Below are 13,162 nucleotides of genomic sequence, written 5' to 3' on the forward strand. Positions count from 1 at the left end.
GGGACTGGTGGAAGCAGGATAATAGCAGAGGGAGCTCTCCCATGGCCACGCTGTCCCTGACCCTGCCCTGGTTCCTTGCCCAGAAGGACGGGCTTCCGGAAAGCCATGGACAGAGTGGGGGGGGCTGCTCTTTGGTCAGTGGGGGGGATTAGGACACACCTTTCACCACACTGCATGTCACTCACCCCTGGGAAGCTGCCCTCCCTCCCCAAGCCAGAGTCTTTTCCTCTTGGGCCATCCTTTACTGGGTGCGCAGCAGACGCCTTGCATGACAAAAGACAGGCCCACGTTTAAAATGGCCTGAAAGACCCCAAAGGACCCCAGATGTCTACAGAATCTCAGTCCTGGACTTCAAACATCCGAAGAGCCCTGCTGGGTCAGACCGCAGGGGGTCCTTTTGGTCTAGCATCCTGCCTCACCCAGCGGCCAACCACAAGCAGGGCAGAGAGGCCGAGACCCTCCCTTGCTGCCACCACCCAGCCCCGCATCCAGATACAGAAGCTCCCTTGAGTCGCCTTGGCTAGCGGCTGCTGAGGGATCTCTCCTCCATGAACCGTCTAGCCCCTATTTCAAGCCGTCTCTAAGAGCAGAAGAACAAATGCAACCACCAGAAACTGCTCTTAAGGGAACAATGAAACTTCTGCTTCATCTGTCTATATGAATGTTGGTGCGATTCTTGTACCACGCTTGCTGGTGTCTTATGAATACTTGGAGGGTCCATTCCAGGGGTGGGCCACACACAGCCTTGCTTAGTATGCAGGGATGGTTCTCTGGCTCCCAGGACCCCCGGCTTGCCCCTGAGGCAGGCTTGCCCCCAACGGGAACAGCCAACGGCAACTCTCACCCCCCTCCCCCCATTTTTGATTTTTTGGTTGTTTGCTGGCATGCTACACCAACATCTTTGTAAGTAGATGCTGTGGGACTTCTGACACTGTTCCTTGATCAATTCAGTAATGTTAGTTCGTGCTGAAAGGGGAACTATTTGCCTTTGTGAGGGTTATCTGTTCTCTTCCCAAGCAAACGCTCCTCTGAACATCCAAAGGACAAAGTCCTCCCCAAAGCAGCACTTGTCATGACTCCCTTTATGACACGAGACACGCCCCTCAGCAGACGGCTCGCGAGGGTGACTCCTGCGCTCTCGCGAATCGGCCTGGGCACTGCACGGACTGGGAGCACCACTGCCTGCCATGGGCATCTTCCAGGCTGCCACAGGATTACCGCTGGACCTGCTCAGCTTTCTGGTCTAGAAAATGGGCACAGCCACACGCCGGTATTCAGCAATCCCAACCCGGTGGGTTTCATCCATCGAAAAGGAGCTGCTTTAGGGAGGGCAGGCAGAAAGTGATCGCCAGCAGTTGGAGTGTTGCCAGACCATTTTCAGAAATAAGGGCTCCCCGCCCCCCCCCCCCCCGGCACGAACAGCATGTTATCTGCATGTAGGAGAATCAATACTTTCCAAAAAAAACCCTCCCGCAAGATGGTGGAAAGAACTCAGGGCCTGACAAACTTGGAACTGTGTCATTTAAATAACAGATTGAAGAGCAAAGGGGCCGAAACACATCCCTGTTTGTCAAACCCCCCACTCCTCTGTTAAAGAGCCTGTGGGGCTGACCTTAATTCCAGCAGCTGTATTGGCATGAAATGCCCGAATCAGGGATCATAGGTATTTATTGATTAGTGCCTGCTAGTTTGGGCACTACCTAGATAGGGTTTCCAGATATCACACTGTTTCAAAGAGGGGACAAAAAAGGTCCGGAGCTCCCAGATCTTTATGGGCAGTGGAGTCGGACCTCAGCCAGCCCCCTCTGTGAGAGCGATTAGGGGATCCCGGCAATGCCAGGCAACACTCCGTGGCCAGAGGCGTGGCCAGAGCAATATAGCCCCCCCCAGTGGTGGTTTCCCCAAATGGGGGGGGGGCGCTCCTCACCTTCAAAGTCCCAGATTATTGTGGGGAGGGGGGAGTTATCTAATTGTAATTCAAGTGTTGAGCTATGGCACTATACTAGCCTAGCAGCCACATTTCAAATTACCTCTATCAAAGGTAAATTTCTTCTACCTGGGGTAAAATTACCCATTTGCATTGGGAATATGCCCAGTGGCACTTTGATGACATTCGAGCAAGGACTCCAAGCCAACCAGTCCTTTTCTTTGCCTGGGAGATTTTTCAAAGTCATAGAATCCGAGAATCCTAGAGTTGGAAGGGGCCTCAGAGACCATCCAGTCCAACCCCCTGCCCAGTGCAGGAACAGCCTAAAGCATCCCCGACAAGGATTCATCCAGCTGCTCCTCGAAGACTGCCGATGAGGGGGAGCCCGCCACATCCCCAGGCAGCTGCTTCCACTGCTGGATTACTCTTAAGGTGAAGAGGTTTTCCTTAACATCCAGCCAGCACCTTCCCTCCGGCAGTTTACACCCGTTGTTTCGAGTCCTCTCCTCTGTTGCCAACAGGAACTGCTTCCCCCGCCCTCCTCTAAGCAACAGCCTTTTAAACACTTGAAGAGAGCAATCCTGTCTCCCCTCTGCCTCCTCTTCTCCAAACTGCACGTTCCCGGGTCCCTCAGTCTCTCCTCGCAGGGCTTGGTCTCTGGGCCCCTGAGCATCCTGGTTGCTCTCCTCGGCTCCCTTTCCAACTTGTCAACGTCCTTTTTGAAGTGAGGCCTCCAGAACTGCACGCAATACTCCAGCTGGGGCCTGACCAACATGGTATACAATGGGATAATGGCACCCAGTGATTTGGGGGTTATCCCTTTGTTGATACAGCCCAAGACTGCATTCGACTTTTTTGATGCTGCATCACACTGAGTGCTCATATTTAGCTTCCTCTCCACCAATATACCCAGGTGGAGAACTTGGCACTTATCCATGTTAAATCACATCTCATTCAGATCTGTCCATTTTCCCAGCGTGTTCAGATCTTGTTAAATTCTATCCCTGTCTTCAGGGGTGTTTGCTAGTCCTTTCAGCTTGGTGTCACTTGCAAACTTTATGAGAAATCCCTTCACACCTTCGTCCAGATCATTCATAAAGATGTTGAAAAGCGCTGGGCCCAGAACCAAGCCCTGCGGCACTCTACCGGTCACCAATCAGATGTGATACATTGACGACTAGTCTTTGGGTGCAGTTACCCAGCCAGTTCCCTACCCATCTAACCATCCTAGAGTCCAGTCCACAGTCCTCCAATTTACCCATCAGGACATCATGAAGAACCTGGTCAAAGGCTTTATTGAAATCCAGATGAACTACGTCGACAGTTATCCAGTAAGCCTGTCACTTGATCATGGAAGGAGAGGAGGTTGGTCTGGCAGGACCCGTCGGGGACAAATCCATGCTGACTTCCCTGTATCTCCATGTTGTCCATCAGGTGCTTGCAGCTTGATGCCTTTAACATCTGCTCCAGTGTCTTCTCTGGGACAGAGGGGAGGCTGCCTGGCCTGTAGTTCCCAGGATCGTCTTTTTCCCCTTTCTTGAAGACTGGGGTGATGTTTGCCCGCCTCCAGTCTTCCAGCATATCACCTGTCCCCCAAGAGGCCTGGAAGATGATTGGCACAGGGTCTGCGAGCTCTTTTGAAAGTTCTTTAATCTCTCTCGGGTTCACCCCATCTGGCCCAGGGGATTTGTACCCATCTAGTGCAGCAAGGTGCTTCTCCACAACTTCTCTGCCCATTTCAGCCAGCATCCCCAAAGCCATGCTTTGCCTCCTACCGTCTCTGCTGGGCCTGGTCTCTCCTTCAGGGAGAAAACTGAGGCAAAATAGGCAGCGAGCTTTTTGCATTCTGCGTCTTCTGACAGAGTTTCTCCACTTTCTCCCAGCAATAGAGGTATCGCCCCCCTTCACCTTTCATTTGCTTCTCACGATCTGAAGAACGTCTTTTTGTTGGGGCAAGCTCCCCCGGCTGTTGTCAGCTCAGCCTGAGCTTTGGCCCCTCTGATGGCTGCCCTACAGTGCCTAGCTACCCCTAGATACTCTTCTTTGGATGCATTCCCTTCCCTCCGTTTCTTGAACATCTCCTTTTTCCTCCTTTGTTCATCACAGAGCTCTCCACGTCCACTTCTTAGATCCTCTCCTGCACTTCCGTCCTGCTGAAATGGTGATCACGTGAGCCTGCAAGAGCTCTTCTTTTAGGAGAGCCCACCGGTCACTCGCTTGAAGTCCCGCTCGGAGGGCGGCACTCCCAGAGGTGCATTCCCAGACTGCCGCACCTGCTCGCCGTGTCCCTTTGCCCCTCCTGTGAGAACAACTTGGCCCGCTCCGTCAGCCATGTGACGGGAAAATCCTTTGACCCATGTGGCCAGCAGCCCCCGCTCGAAGGGTGAGTGGCAGTCAGCCCAAAGTCCCACCTGTCTCCTGGCCTCTGAACCCATCCTGGGATCTTGGCCTCAAGCAAGCCCAAAGATTGGCCAGCCAATCAGAGCCCCTGGAGCGCTAATGGACGGGGAGGGGAGAGCCTTCGCTTTAAAAAGGGGAGAAGCGGTACCTTGGGTGGTTGTGGATAACCATGGAGGCTTTTGGGGGGGGGGGCTTCTGAACTAGGGTTGGGGTCAGGGCAGGGCAGGGGCCTTGCTTTAAGGAATCAAACAAGGGCCCGTTGTAAGGAACTCACTATTTCCAAGCCCAGGTTCTGGTCAAATGGCCGAACTCAGGTCCAGAGCCTCTCTAGTGTTGGGGATTCTGGCTTAGTGCAAAGCGTATGGCTGAGCCGATTGGCAACCCCTGCGGAGCAGTCTCTGTTCCCTCGAGATTCGACCTGGGGAGGCTCTAAGGGAGCCCTGTCTGCACTCCCCAGTTTCCCCGTACCCACTGAAATGCCAGTTAACAGCTTTGCCCTGATTGGCTCCTGAGTTATGGCCTGAAAAAATGGCTGCTCAGCCCACCCAGTTCCCTTCGATTCTACTCCATTTGACGGACTCCACCCCATCAGGGGAGAGAGAAGTTGGAAGCTGCAGGCTACCTCATGGTCTCAGCATGCCTCAGCGTGTTGCATGGCATGAGAGGGGGCTTGCATTCTGTAGCCAGGTGAAAAACAAGTGAAGATGCCAGTCAGAGAAGCTAGGTAGCCAGCCCTGTATGTTTGGGTAAGCAGATTTTAGCCAGCAACGGTAAAGTTCATTTGTTTTATACATGTTGCTTGTGTTGGAGGGCTTTCTGCTTGGCAACACTCTTAAGTCAATACACTGAGTTTTACTTAAACCTGTGCCTGGAATTCATAGCCTGAGCGTGGGGACACCTCAGAGCGAACCCAGTGACTGAAAAGGCTCATAAATTCAATGGACAAGTACTTCCCTCCTGCCTGATTGTGGAGGGGGGGGCAGGGGGGGCTGTTACCAGCGTCCAGAGTTAGGAGGTTGGGGGACCTGGTTCATACACCTGTCCAAAGGCTAACTTCCTGGTACTCTCAGATTCTCTGAGAGTTTGAAAGAGCAGCCCAGGTCTTGCGTGGACACCTGTGGGCCGTAATCGAAGAGGTACAAAGGAACCTGGAATGCGGAGGAACCGGCCTGGGGGAAAGGCAGTGATTTTCCCCTGGGCATCTCTTTTGTTAACTTGGGCTCAGGTTCAACCAATCAACTCCCAACTTTTGCTCAATGGCAATATTTACAATTGCAACATTTGTTGATGTTCAGATATGCAGCTCTGAGTGTTTCAGAATCTCCTTCACTTCTGGAAACTCTCGTTGAATCAACACAGAAAATGAGAACTACGATACTTCTTTGATGCTGGTTAATAAACGCAATGCGCAGAGTCTGAGAGGTGAATGGAACAGTGAGCCAGAGCGTCCAGTTCTGCCAAAGCAACGGGGCGCTGTGTTAAGCCTCGTACCCCTTATGCCTGCTGCGGCTATGGATCTTAAGCTGCAATATATTCAGTAAAAATCATGTTATAATTGTTGGCACTGTAACTTACAAGATATGTCTCTTAAGCATATGCTTAAGTCCAGTTATTTATTCCTTTTGTGAGGAAGTCATTACTCGACAATGGTTTAGAGACTTAGGATGAGTAGAGAACTGGGATCCTTATCTCTCTCTCTCTCTCTCTCTCTCTCTCTCTCTCTCTCTCTCTCTCTCTCTCTGTGTGTGTGTGTGTGTGTGTGTGTGTGTGTGTGTGTGTGTGTGTGTGTGTGTGTGTGTGTGTGTGTGTGTGTGTGTGTGTGTGTGTGTGTGTGTGTGTGTGCACTTAAGTCACAGCTGGCTTAACTGGTGGAGTTTTCATGGTATGAGACTAACAGGTGGTTTGCTATCGCCTGCCCCTGCGACCCTGGTCTTCCTTGGAGGTCTCCCATCCAAAGACTAACCAAGGCGGACCCTGCTTGGCTTCTGAGATCGGATGAGATTCGGCTCACCTGGGCTAGCCAGGTCAGGGCCCTTCTCTCACTGCAGACGCTTATTTCTGCTCTAATCAAGCTGCATTGGACCTTCACATCCTGACACCCTCCCTTGTAATGCTCTGCCCTCCTTTGGATGGGACATCAAGGCTCAGGGATCTCCACTCCCCCACCCATATTTGACAAAGGCTTCTACCTTGGAAATCTTGGTGGGCTTTCAGGTGCCCCGGAGGACTTCCAAACCTGCTGTTCTCCTGCAGACCAACACAGCTGCCCCCCCAAAACAGGTCTCAGCCAAGGGGTAAGGGGCCTGGAAAGTGAGCCAGCCCTAAGGCTGAGGAGGCAGACATGGAGCCAGAAAACCAGCTGCTGCGAGGCTGAAGGGGTTTGGTCCCAGACAGGGAGCTTCAGTGAGCTCAGCAAGACTAAGGAAGCGGAGGAACCACGAGGTCGGAGTAATAGATATGATCCAGTAACCTGCTGAGACGGGCAAAGTACAAGATAGGAGAGTTCAGTGATTTCAACGAGAACAAGGAAGTAGACCATCCGTGAGGTTGGAGTAGGATTACTAACTCCAGGTTGGGAAATTCCTGGCGATCTGGGGGGTGTCGGGGAGGAGATGGACCTCAGCAGGGTATATGGCCATAGATTCCACCTCGCAAGCAACCCGAGGTGTAAGTGAGTGCTAATGGCTTGAGACAAAAGGTCTTTTTATCGATAGCCTTGCCCGGGGCGCACTTATAGCCGGGGGGGAAAGAGCAAGAGTCCAGTAGCACCTGTAAGACTAACAAAATTAGTGGTAGGGTAGGAGCTATCATGAGCCACAGCTCACTTCTTCAGACGCAGCTAACACGGCTGCCCATCTTTATAGCAGGCACGCTCCCAGCAATGCGTATGCCTCTGCCCAGGAGGCAGGCTGGGGGGACTGGCACACGTGCCATCCTGTCCCCAGCTGAGGATGTCATTCCTGGCGCTACCCAGGAGCAGTGGTGCTGCGCCAGGGCCAATTCCTTCGCACTCAGAATCAGCACCGGGGCAAGACTGTTGCTTGCTGAATGAATTTTTTTTATCCACACATTTCATTGATATTTAAAATCTCACTGAAGGTTATTGGAAGTCTCCCACGTTGATCTGTCACAGTTAGAGAGGTCTCCTAAGAAAAAAAACTCTCCACAGTTCTTGGAGGTGCCCAGATTTGCTCCTCTCTGGATGGATCCCTTGACATTTACTTTGGCAGCAATTGAAGAAACAGAAAGAATTCTTCAACGGTACCTACCCACCCTCCAGAAAGAGGAGCGCAACTATGTCGTACTACCCAGGGCTTTTTTCTGGGAAAAGAGGTGGTGGAACTCAGTGGGTTGTCAGCACAGGGGGCAACTCTTGGCAAGAAGTGGTGCCCCTGGTACCACATGTGCACGCGCAAAGTGCATGCATGCTCCCAGGGCCAATGAGGTCACTTTGGATAAGCTGGAACAAGGGGATAGTTTTTAAAAGTTTAAATCGCCCTCAGCAAAAATGGTCACATGTCTGGTGGCCCCGCCACCTGATCTCCAGACAGAGGGGAGTTTAGATTGCCCTCTGTACCAGCGTCACGGAGGGCAATCTAAACTCCCCTCTGTCTGGAGATCAGGGGGCGGGGCTACCAGCCATGTGACCATTTTCAAGCGGTGCCGGAACTCTGTTCCACTGCCTTCTGGCTGAAAAAAAACCCTGGTACTACCACTTTCAAAATGTACTCTTGCAATTCTGTGGTTCTTTCCATAGCCATTCTTAAGTCGAATTGTCTCCATTTATGATTAGCTAGGAAATTTTCTTTTCCTTTCAGCACCACGTTCTGCTGATGAGTAGCTCATCCCCCACCACTGAGCTTATTTATTTATTAACTTAATTTATAGTCCGCTCTCCCCGCAAGCAAGCTCAGAGTGGATTTACATCAAAAATTTAAAACAATTCAAAAACATTGGTAGCAACCATAAAATACATTGTTTAAACATAACAGGGCAGCTCATATTTGCGCTCTACATAGCATAGCCCCTCGGGCCCACAGGGCAGGGTGGTTAAAAACTCAGCCAGTGAAGAGTTGGCACACATCAACCCCTATCTGGGTGAGGACGGTTGGGTGGCTCGTCCGCCTCAGCCCTCATAAGCCTGGCAGAACATCTTCTGAGAGCCAAGCTACAAGTGATGCCTGACACAGGTTGGACGCTTGTCAGCTTCCCTCAAGTTTTGATGGGAAATGTAGGCATCCTGGTCTTGCAGCTGTAATGGAGAGCTGAGCTGTAAAACCAGGACGCCTACATTTCCCACCAAAACTTGAGGGAAGCTGACAAGTGTCCAACCTGTGTCAGGCGTCACTTGTAGCTTGGCTCTCAGAGTCCTGAGCTGACTCAAGAAACTGAGAGGCAGGCAAACCGGCCTGTTGGGGACAGGGCAGCGAGCCTGCGCAAGCAGCAAAATGGGGTGGGTGGGAGGGAAAGCCACAGAATGCAGAAGGGAAAGGGCTGCTTCACACATTACCCAGAGCAAGCTCTCCCCAGGGAGCTGCGACTGCTCTCTGCTCTCCAGCAAGGATACCTGCTGGGCTTGCAGAACCCTATTGGTCCCATGCACACTTGACATCTTCAGGTGTGAGCCTCACGCCAACACTCAAGAAATGAAGAGAGCCTTTTCAAGAAGAGAACAGACTGTGGAAAAGGTCACAACACACGACATGGACTCCATGGCAGGCTTCGAGTGTGGCAGCTCAATAAGTGTTCAAACATACACTGGGATCCTTAGGAACCGGACTCCACAATCGAACTAGCCGGGGAGGGACTGGGGCTCTGCGACAGAACATGTGCCTTGCATGCAAGAAGGCCCTGAGTTCAGTCCCTGCATCTCCATCTAAAAGGATCAGGGATAAGAATGGTGCGTGAAACCTCGGAGCCAACGCAGAGAGCCAGTTTGATGTAGTGGTTAAGAGCACGCGACTCTAATCTGGAGAACCTGGTTTGATTCCTCCGCTTGAAGCCAGCTGGGTTACCTTGGGTTAATCACAGCTCTCTCAGAGCTCTCTCAGCCCCACCCACCTCACAGGGTGTTTTGTTGTTGTAGGGATAACAACAACACACTTTGTAAACCGCTCTGAGTGGGCGTTAAGTCATCCTGAAGGGCGGTATATACATCAAATGTTGTTGTTGTTATAGAGCTGCTTCCTCTCCGTGCCAACCCGGCTGTTCGGTATGAGGCGGCTTCGGGTGCCAGGAGGGTCCCATTCCCAACTTGCCTTCCATGGTTTAAACTCTCAGGCTCTTAATGGCGGAAGGACTAGCAGGAAACGTAGAGAACAGGGAGGGGAAGCAGCACAGGGCAGAAGAGCTAACTTTCAGAAGGGAAATCCTGTCTGATTGAAAACCTTTCTAACCCACCTCTCTCAAAGGAGGAGCCTCGGTGGAGAGAGAAGTGGGCAGAAGAGAAACAACCCTAGCCGGAGGCCGGAGGGGCTTCATCCTCCCTCCCCATACAGGAAGGTGGATCCAGCCCAGCCCCCTTGGTTTCCTGCCTGTCTGGCACGCTGAGCTCACCAGCGGCTGGCGGACCCATCACCGCCTCCTGCAAGGGAGCAGCAGGCCGGATGGTGGGTCCCAGCCCTCCCCCGGGCTTGTGGAGCTGTCAACTCTGGACTGGGAAATTCTCGAGAATCTGGGAGCCGAGCCTGTGGGTGGCAGGGCTGGGGAGGAAAGGGGCCTCAGCGGGCTAGCATGCCTTAAAATCCATCCTCTAAAGCCACCGTTTTCTGAGGGGAACTGAGCTAAGTAGCCGGGAGGTTTCCAGGCCCTCCCTGGAGGCTGGCGACCCTTGCCTGGTGCTGCTGCTGCCAACACACAGGCCCGGAAGCTGTGGTGGCTGCGGCACAGCCACCCTTGTGGAGCCTCCTTCCCGGCACTAGCCGCTCGGTCTCTGGCTCACTCACTTACTCTCTGGCCGTGGGGGGGGGGCTCTCCTGCCCCGCAGTACCAGAGCAGGCTTTGCCTCAACAGCAGCTCCCATTGGGCGGAAAGGCCAGGGCAGGCGGTGGCAGCGGCACCCACACCAGCGCCACTCACCGCAGACCGGCCCCTGAAGGCTCGGGGCCGGCACTGGTCCACAGACGGCCCCTTTGAGTAGCAAAGGTCTCCAGCCCCTATCCCTTCACCGAAGCACTTCTTTGAGCCATTTCTGATCAGCCCAGCCCTCTGCCCTCTGCCCGAAAGCCGGCCTGAATAACTCTGAGCAACACTTTGGGAGGGAGCTGATCACTCGCCCCACAGCAGGGCCAGTCTGGCCTCCTGGACCAGCTATCGCAATCGTGTAGGGCCGAAGTAAGGCAGGCACAACAAGGAGCTCAGTTGTTTTCTGGCTGGCTTCTTTCTGTGTGCGTTTTGCCCTATGTTCGTTCTGCCCCGTTTCTCTTAACTTTTCTCCTATGTAGTCACTCCTTGTTCACTCTCCCCGAGTTCTTCAAGCCTCAAGTTCGACCATACATCAAGGCCCACCTTGACCAAAGAGAGGGCTGCCTGGGCCAGGGAGGGCTCTGGGTCCTCCCCAGTAAAGCCCCAGGACCAGAGGGTGGCAGCCAGTTAAGGCCCTTGCCTGCCCCAGGCCTGAAGGGGACAAGAGGGAAGGAGGGTGGGCGTGGGGAGGAAGAGGTCCCTGAAAGGGGCGCTTCGCCTGTGGCCAACCGGCCCAGCTCCGCTCCCATTCCGTCACCATTTTGGGAGTGCGGGGGGGGGGGTCAACCATCGTCCTGCTTTGGCCACTCCTTAACAAAACCAAGAGCTTGAGGGCTCCTTCCTTCCACCCCCTTCTTTCTGCCCTCATCCCTCTATGCAGAGAGCCTCCTCCACGCTTTTGTTTTGTGCGTCCTGCAGAATGAAACGCTGCCGCTGAGATCACTCTGGAATCTGGATTCTTATGCAGCTGCCGTGGAACCAACAGTCCAGGAGGACACCTTTCCCATGGAACAGGACTGCAGTTCAGGGCAGTAACAACGGCAGAGGGCACCTGCTTTTACTGCATTGCCTTGCACCTTGCAATCCACTGTTTGCGTTGTTTACAGTATACCTTGCCTTAGTCTGTTGCTTGTATAGTTCTCCAGCCTGGGACAGTCACAGCTCTCCGGAGCTCTCTCAGCGCCACCCACCTCACAGGGTGACTATTGTTGTGGGGATAACAACAACACACTTTGTAAACTGCTCTGAGTAGTTGTCCTGAAAGGCGGTATATAAATCGAACGTCGTTGTTGTTATTATTACTCTGTCATCCTAGTCCTACTGCATTGCTCACTGGTCGTCTGATGCTGTCTGATTGTAGCTTTAGACCCTGCAGCCCACCTTGAGTCTCCATGAGAAAGGAAAACTGTCAACAAACTGTTTATTTCATGCATACCCCTGCCTCCCCCCTCCCGAACTGGGGCCCAAAGCGGCTTCCATCAGTCCCCTCTTCATCCTCACCACAACCCTGTGAGGTAGAGCAGGCCGAGGGCGAGTGGGCCTGGCCCAAGGCCACCCAGGGAGTTTCCATGGCGGAGGGGGGGGGTTTCCAACCTGGGCCTCCCAGCCCCCAGCCCAACAGCCACCCAGCTGCCTGGGAAAGTGCTTGGATCTGCCCCTCCGCCTTCTCTTTTCCAGGTACGCAGGCCCAGCTCTTCGACCTTCCCTCTTAGGCTCCATCGTAGAACAACAAGGCTCACCACCAGGGTGCCACCACAGGAAAGGTCCTGTTGGCACCAGGAAAGCGAGCCTGTGATGTGGATGGAGCGAGGCCCCTCCCAGGAGAAAAGGGGAATTCATACAGGAAGGCCCCTTCTAAGATTACTGCTAAAGTTCTCCCCAGGACAGCATTCAAGCAGCAGCCCAAAGGCAGCGAATGCCAGGCAAAGGCGGGAGGCTGCTGAGCAAGAACTGCCACCGGCCAGCCACCTCACCCACCAGGACACTTGCCCAGGGGGAGCGGGCTGTGCCACCTCTTGGGAAGGCAGTCCTCGGGTCCCACGCGCTCCAGCCTCCTTTAGCAAAAGCGTGCTGCAAAAGGAGCCCGGCGCACCAGCAGCAGGTGCCACCCTTCCCTGGGCAGGGCCTTGCCACTCCCGACTGAGGGCATTCAGCCGTCACCTGGAAGGGCAGGATGCAGCCCCCCTCCCCAGTGCCAGCCAGGTATGCGGGGAGGGGGTGGCGGCACAGAGGCACTGAACGAGCGAGTTTGCCTCTGCCTCGTGTTTCGAGAGGAGCTGCCTGAGCCTGGCCGTGACGGGAGATGTGGCCCCCTGCTCAAAACGGAGGAAGTGGCTGGAGGGCGAGGCACGGAGGAGAGGCGACAACGCCAGACCCCCAGACCCCTTCAGCAACACCCCCAAGGGCAACGCAGAATTAATTTCAGAATACTTTATTTATTATTTTTACATACATTTCATTTGCAGAGGGCTGCCTAACCCAGCCCAGGCAGCCGGGAGTGTGTGTCGAAGGCCCAGAGAGCAGAGGGTCGTGGGTTGTGTCTCGGCAGCAGCCTGGAGGACGACGGGGAAGTGGCTAGCAGTGCTGAGGCGACAACCCCAAGGCTGGCTGGCTTGGAACAGATCCGGGGAAGAAAGGGAAAAAACAGACACAGCGACACGCCTCCCCCCCGCAGAATGCTGAAAGGGAAGGTGCCTCCAGGAGGTAGCAAGCGCACCCGAGCCCCCACCTGCGCAGGCACTCTGGCTGCACCCTCAGTGCGTCACTGGAGGCCGCCCTTCTCTCCGCTGGCTCAGAGCCCCCCCCCCCGGGAGGATTGCTCTGGCCCAGGGACAGGGAGAACTGGCCGATGGAGGGGAAAGCAGAGCCCCC

The sequence above is a fragment of the Eublepharis macularius genome, chromosome 3 (genome assembly GCF_028583425.1).
Source record: "Eublepharis macularius isolate TG4126 chromosome 3, MPM_Emac_v1.0, whole genome shotgun sequence".
Taxonomy (NCBI): domain Eukaryota; kingdom Metazoa; phylum Chordata; class Lepidosauria; order Squamata; family Eublepharidae; genus Eublepharis; species Eublepharis macularius.